Source organism: Phodopus roborovskii, unplaced genomic scaffold, assembly GCF_943737965.1.
Source record: "Phodopus roborovskii unplaced genomic scaffold, PHOROB, whole genome shotgun sequence".
NCBI classification, from domain to species: Eukaryota; Metazoa; Chordata; class Mammalia; order Rodentia; family Cricetidae; genus Phodopus; species Phodopus roborovskii.
Window position 1 is genome coordinate 2,351,623 of NW_026126443.1, and position 8,001 is coordinate 2,359,623.

The following is an 8,001-nucleotide window of genomic DNA, read 5'->3' on the forward strand; positions in this document are numbered from 1 at the left end:
CTGGATGTTTTGTGTTAAGGATTTGTTGGATTTATGATTTTCTTTGGTCGATGAATCTATTTCTTCTATTTTATATTCTGCGCCTGAGATTCTCTCTTCCATCTCTTGAATTCTTTTGGTTATGCTTGTGTCCGTAGTTGCCGTTTTTTTGCCCAGCTTTTCAACTTCCAGCATTCCTTCTGTTTGTGTTGCCTTTATTTTCTCTATTTCAGTTTTCAAGTCTTGAACTGTTTCCTTCACCTGCTTAATTGTTTTTCCTTGGCTTTCTGTACTTTCCTTAAGGAATTTGTTCATTTCTTCCACTTTTTTGTTTGTTTTTTCCTCCATTTCTTTGAGGGATTTTCTCACATCTTCTTTGAGGGCCTCTATCATTTTTATGATGGTAATTTTTAAGTCGTACCCTTCTGCTTCCTCTTCTTCTTTGTTGTGTTCCATTCTAGTTGGTGTAGATTCCCTAGATTCTGGTGGTGTCATGCCTGTCTTTCTGTTGTTAGGTGTTCTCTTGTATTGCCTTCTTCCCATAGCTTCTTCCAGTAGGTGTTGGTGGGGTCTCCCCCTCTCTCTATGGTACTTCCCCAATGGGCTTATATTGGTCTGAGATTCAATATCTGTAGCTCTGTGTGGTCCAAGCTCTCTAGGAGGTTTCTCTGCAGACAGGAACCCATGGATGGGGTCAAGGATGAGGATCCAGTAGAAGATGCCAGCAGGTACTCACAGTGGTCCTGCAGTGATAGGCGGATCTCTGGGAGGGGCCCGGGACTCCAGCAGAGGACTGGAGGTGGGGTCAGAGACCAAGCAGGTGGAAATTAAGGGTGGACCAGTGTGGATAGTCAAGTCTCCTTTGTTAGAGTTGCTCTGAGAAGTCTCTGAAGTAGGGTGGACTGTTGGCTCCACCCTCTGTCCCAGTGCTCAACCAGAGTGGTAGGACTGTGGGTAGGGTAGGGCACAGGGTAGGGGGGATAGGCTCGCGGTGGGGATGGGTGGAGGTGTATCAGAGCTCCAAGGGTGCTCTCAATGGGGACAGGAGACAGGAGCAGCAGGATCAGGGGCCAACCCAGGAAGTTCGGGGCCCACAAAATAAAATCTTAAAACATAAAAGTCAAAAGTTTGTAAATTAAAGGTGATCACAATCTTTGTTGTCTGAAATAATAAGACTAAAATATAAAATATAAAAATAAAAAATAGAAAATAATGCCTCTGAGTAATGCGACATAGGATTTAGTGTTTAGAGATAAGAATCTAATGTTTGAGAAGGGAGAGGGACAGTAGGTGAAGACAGGGTTAACTTATTGTTCCATTAAAAAAAACAAAACAAAACTAAAACCAAAACAAATCAAAACAACAAAACAAAACAAACAAACAAACAAAAAAACCCAGTAAACCAAAGGAATGATGAACTCATGATTAGGAATGTTGACTGCTGAGTGGAAAGAGCTGAAGGTGGATGGGGAGACAATGATTAGTAAAGAGTGCTTTAGCACTGCCAGCTTCTGTTTGGGGATTGTGGGAATACTGCGCCAGTGTTGCCATTAGCTATTATGCATCTCATCCCTCACTTGTGGCTTCACCCAACTTCCCTGATGCTTGACTAGCTCCACTTTTCTAAGGGGAGGGATGACTTTTGGCAGTGGCAATACTACTGAGTTTATATATTAACCCATTTGAGTCAGACTGGGTCTCCCAGGCTGATTTTGAACCTTTGCATTCAAGTGATTCCCTTGTTCCCTCTGTAGTTGTGGGGCTATAGGAGTGTACCACTGAGTGTAGCCTGTTGAATTTATATAAATGATAAATAACACAATTAGTTTAGAAGATAGAGTGAACAAGAGGTGAAATGGAGATTATTAGTGGAGATAATTTGTGTAAGTACTAAATTAACAATATGTTGACTTTAATGTCTTTAAGTTATTTTTATATAAAATAAATAGGCCATCTACATTCCTACAACCTTTCAGCAATATACTCTAAGAGCAGTTCAGTGTCAAGAAATATAATTCCTTAACAGTTTCAGTTACTATGTAAGCATTTATTGTGGACTCACCATAATTTCTTGAAAATTATTTTAAAAATAAATTTAAAATTTGTTCTACACATGAATTTAAAGCTACACAATGCTATAGTAAAACATTTTGTATAGTCATATTTTTAAAAGGCAAAGCATGATTCTGTTTTCTTTGGAACATGTAAGTAGTTGGACCATGGGGTCTGACATATTTTAAGTTTTGAGTACAACCTGAAAAATTGGCATTCATTTAAATGTTAGACACACTTCATAAGAAGGGGGAGGGAGGAAGCTGTTCAGTGTTTTTCAGAAATTTTAGCACCTACCAGCTTGAAACCATGGATCTTTTTGCTATTAATTAAATACTGAGGTCAAGGGGCAGGAAGTAGAGAGGTACACACACCAAGAAATGACAAAAGTTTAGGCGAATGAACATAACAATTACCTGATCACTAATGTATACATGAACCACAAAACAAAGTGCATACAAATACATCAACCAAAAATAATTTTAAAATGATGAAGGATATTTTCTTCATTATTTTGAATTATGTGTCTCCATATGTACACATGTGTGCAGGTGTCTGGAGGGCCAGAGGAGTTGGATTCCCTGGAGTTGTAGAAAGTTGTGAGCCACCCAATATTGGTACTAGGAATTGAACTCTAGTCCTCTGGAAGAGCTGCACATACTCCTAATTTCTGAGCCATCTCTCCAGCCCAAATGATCTTATATCAATCATGAGACATTATATTAATAGACAGACAGAAAAAGAGAATTTGGATGGCTTCAAAGGAAGGTAGGCTTCAAGGTCAACTGATCATTTCAAAGTTCAAGGCACTGTTAAAATATTTCTATGATGTGAAACATTCAAGTAAAATTATCTTTCTTCTGTGCTTTTAAAACCTTTATTTCTAGGGCACCTGGTTATTCTTACAACTTTGTTTAATTACAGCTTGCAAATAAATCTAACTTTTAAGCTAGTACATGAATCCTAATTTCTGCTTTTAGCTCTGGTGCATGTTACCCCTCAGAACCATGTTTAGAAAGAATAAGAAACATATGTTGGGAAACCCTGATTTCCCGCTGCTGCAAATGAGAACACATGTTAATGTTTTAGATATGCTTTAATTATACTGAAAGACAAAAAAAGTAAAGTTAAAGAACCCCCCCACACACACACACACTTGAAATGAAGGACTAACCTGGAAACCAATATCTGTTCCTTGGAATTTGCTAACTTCCCCTCACAAGGCCTTGAGATAACAAGATACCAAGAATTCACACTGCCCCTCCTTTCTTGTGAGTCAGCAGGTGGTGAATAGGGTCCTTAGGAAACAAAGAGATAGCTGCAACTCCAGTTTGCCCAGACAAAATTAATTAGCACACCCTGAGGCCCTAAGGTCTGTTGACCCTAATAGCAGACCATCCGGCCTCAAAGGGTCACATACTCAATGGACAGAGGATCCCACCCCTTCCCTAAGCTTGTGGGTTTGCCTTTAAAAACACCTGTGCTCGGGGGAGGGAGCTTCTCTCTAGCCTGCATGCTGGAGGAGCCCGTTTGTACAAACGTTTCTGTTCATTAAAGCCTTTTGCGTGTTGCAGCAACTGGACTGGACATTGAGTTCTTGGGGTACCGACTGAAACTGGAAGACTCCTCATTCTGAGGGTCTTACAATACCATTCTGTAGCAAAGATCAAGTTTCAAGTGTTGAGCTGCCAGTAAGGAATAAGACACAACTTGAATTCACAATATATCAGCGTGTGGCTATGTGATGTGTCAATGTGTGATATGAGTTCTTTACTTTCACAATAGTGAGGGGAGTTAGCTGAGTAGTGCCACAGGTATGGGGTTGGTATTGGGATAGCAATCTACCTGAGAGGACTCAGCAAGGGCTGGATGAAGTCTCACTGATTTCACAGCCCTGTAAGTAACTCCATCAGTCATTCAGCTTTATTCATTTTTGAAACATAGAGAACTGATTCAACAAGGTTCCAAACATTCATGAGTCTTGGCCATACACCACTGTTTTAAGAACCCCTTTTAACTGATGCTGGCCTTATGCCTTTAGGTAGCAGAAACTCCTTTCTGAAGGCACTAGAACCATGTGGTTTTTAAATTTTATTTTATGTGAATGAGTGGTTTGCTTGCATGTATGTATGTGCATCAGGTGCATGCTTTACATCAAAGGATGGAGTCAGATCCTTTAACAGGTGGTACAGATGTTGCTGCTAGGAACTAAACCCATAGCAGTGCTCTTAACTGTTGAGCCATTACTCCAGCCCCAATGATGGAATCTTAATACCAGCTTAATACACATTTGTTGTGGAATAATCTTTTTGTACACTGTGAAGGTGTGTCTTTACCTAGGTGCCTTCCAATAGCTAGACAAGAAGAGGTAAGGCATGTCTGGTTGGTAGAGGGAAAAGATGAGTCTAGGTGGAGGAGAGATGCCAGAGAAGCTGGAGGAAAGAAAGCAAAATATGCAAGGGGGAAGTAAAGGCCATGAGCCACATGACAGCACATAAATTAATTTAAAAAAAGGTTAATTTAAGCTATAAAAGCTGGTTAGAAACAAGCCTGAGCTAAGGCTGAGCTTTCATAATTAATAAGTTTGTGTCATGATTTGCAGACTAGCAGTCCAAGAAAGCCTGCTGTACAAGTTTGGAGTCAAAATATGTTTAAGTCATATGTAATATTATATCATTATATCTGGTTATTTAACACCAATAATTTAAAAAATAGTTTATGGAAGAAAACATACAAGACAGTTTATATGTAATTAAGTAATACTTTTTTTAAAAACCAACTTAAATGTGTAGATCCCCTTTTAAAGGAAAGAAAACAAATTGTTGATCTATTAACCACTGCCCTGTTTGTTGATCTATTAAATAATTTTCATTATAGTGTAAAAATACACCAGCATAAATTTGAGACACATGCCTGCCTATCTAGAAATACAAGCTAAAGCATACAAGTAAAATATAAAGTTACAAAACCAAGTAGCATTTAATGTGACACTTGACATTATTTTGCTACAGGCTTTCCTGCACTGTATTGTGGAGAAAAACCCAAACATTCAATGCCCTATACATAAAAGATCAAATCTATGACTAACATAAAACACCCCTCCAGCACTCAGAAGACCCCAAAATGAAGTGGGGCTCCTATACGATCTGTGACTACAGACTCTGTTAAGTCTCCCTGTCTTCACTCTCCCTAAAGGTCTGGCCTGGTGCTAGCAGTCACAGTTACCACAAATGACACAGTGAGCATTGGGCAGAGTGCACATAGTTGACCTGGTGATCTGGGGAGGAGGATGCAAGAGTGCAGAGAGAGAAAAGAGTGTGCTGTAAGGTAGGGAAGACTGCAGAAAGAAAGGATGGCTTCTGTAGAGTACCCTTGGGTAGAGCTGCTCATCACCATGCCCAGAAATACTTCGTTTTTGTTACTTAGGTTTTTTTGAAATTAGGGTCTCTCTGTGTGGCTCTGACTGTCCTGAAACTCACTCTGTAGATCAGGATGGTTTTAAACTCACGGAGATCCTCTTACCTCTGCCTCACTGTGCTGGGATTAAAGGCATTCACCACTTCCACCCGCCCCAGCAATGCTGATGTTTGCTCAGAAAGGAAGCATAACAAAAGTAACAACTTTGAGTTCCTAAGAGTTTTTTTGCTGGCCATTCTGAGGAGTCTAGGGTGGATCTGGAGGATCTCTGTTTCTGTTTAGCAGGCAATGTCATTTTAGGTATTATGCAACTTTTCTAAAACTAAAAGGGAACTTTCAGAATTCTATGTAGGACACAATTAAACCTAATCCAGAGTCTGTGAAATGTTGTAATGCATGGGGATAGAGTAAGCGTGGGTTAGGAAAACATTTGCAGAGACTAGAAAAAAACCAACAAGTAAACTTCCATAGAACATCTCCATTTTGTTGTCTTGAGATCATTAGGCGCATCTTAGTTGTCCAGGTTTCTCAGGGTATGAGAAGATTGACACAAGAACAGTACCTTGCCACAAAAGCTGTAGTGACTGGACAAAACATGTTCTCCTGCCACCTTGTGGCAGAATTGTGTCATTAATGAAGACAGCTTTGAGGTCAAATTGGGTTCTTCAACAAATACTAACTTGGAAAAACTATTTGAAACTCACCCCTTTATCCCCTTAGAAAAGAATCTAGCTAGGAATTGTGGCACATGCTTGCATTACCAGCACTTTTGAGGCTGAGGTAGAAATCCAGTAAGTTCAAGATCAACCTATGCCATGTAGTCTGTGGTCAGCTTGAGACAAATGATGAAACTTTCTTTCAATAGACAGACAGACAGGTGAACATGGTGATTCATGCAATGATGCCAGTATTCAGGAGGCTAACACACAAGTTTGAGGTCATCTTCATGGTGTTTGAGGGTACATGGTGAATTCTTCAGTCTAGGGTACAGTGTGAGGCTCTCCATCAATATCAAACAAACAAATCCCCCAATAAATAAAAATATCACTATTTTATTTAAATGATAATGTTAAGAAAAATGACAAGACATATACAAGCAGAATTGTATGAGATTAATATTAAGATTAATGGTTTAAAGATTATCCTCCAGTAAGTTGTTAGGCATGATCCAATTGGGTAAAGTTCTTAATGTTAAAGAAAAAGACTAGTGGATTCCTTGTCCTTTTCTAGCAGGAAAGGATTCTGCCAGTGGGCTCCAATTGCATCCATTTCCTGGGTCTGCAAAATTTCAACTAACCAAAAACATCCCATAATCTCATGAGCTGATTTCTCAAGCTGGCCTCTTTCCCTGTTATCACACGTGTGCCTCTGTGTGTGTGTGTGTGTGTGTGTGTGTGTGTGTGTTATCTTGTAGAAAATCCTGACATGTGTGAAGGTGACAGAAAACTTACTAGAATTTTTGAAAATGAAAACGTCAGCAATAACTGGGAAAAAGGTCACTCATAGGGTGAGAATTTAAAATTTCAAGAAAGGTTTGTTCTCTCAGAATTTTCTCTAGCACAGAGGTTGGGTTGATCTGTTTCAATTTTCCTGAGAGTCTCTTCAGTACTACAGCTCCAGTTTGCTGGCTATGTTCTTAAGTATGACAGATGCTAGTTTCAATCCTCACCCAAGAGCCATGGAAGAAAACTGATGAAAAGATAAGAACCCTGGATGGGCAGCCCACAGTAGAGACAGAAAGCAGCAGCCCATTGTTTCTCTGGCCAGGAATGCCAGAGGGGATCTTTCATTTCTGATCTCCTCCTAAATGAGCACCTGTGAATGGAGGTTACACCTGAGGGTAGGAACTGAAACTCCAGTGCAGACATTAATCCCTTGTGTCTAACAGCTTTGGAAGAGATCTCTATATTTTCATGCGCAAAGTGGCTAGTCCCAACATCTGTTACTATTTAGTGGTCTTTTCAACAGGTGGGCTAAGGAAACAATTCTCAGCCTTCTACTTTACCAAATCGGAGTATGAAGTCCATTTACAGCCATTTTCTTCTCGACTTGAAATACAGTTCAAGTCAACATGAGAATACACTTTGCATGGTTGACCTTCTCATGCACAGTTAAGTCCAATCAAGTATAGGAACACACCACATTCTTCATACTAGCAGAAATTCAGTGTGGATTTTGGTTTTATCCAAGCATACGCTTTTTTTTTTTTTTTTTTAAATAACAGCAACCATTCTTTCATTCCTGAACCATTATCTGACATCTTTGGGTAAGATGCCTCAATTTTGGAAGAGGGACAGTTTTTCACAAGAAGGTAAGAGCGATTATCATTCTGTTTTAAAATGCACTTAGTATAAATGAATGGGAAATGGTTTATTACTAACTTACAAAAAAAAAAATTCAACGTATAATTAGCTTAAAATAGACTGGCACTGGTCTGGCAATATGGCCCAGCAGATAAAGGGGCTTGCCTACCCGAGTTTAGTTCTTGAAACCCATGTCATGTATTATCACTCACTCCGAAAGCTGCCCTCTGACCTCTTCATGGTTCATTAG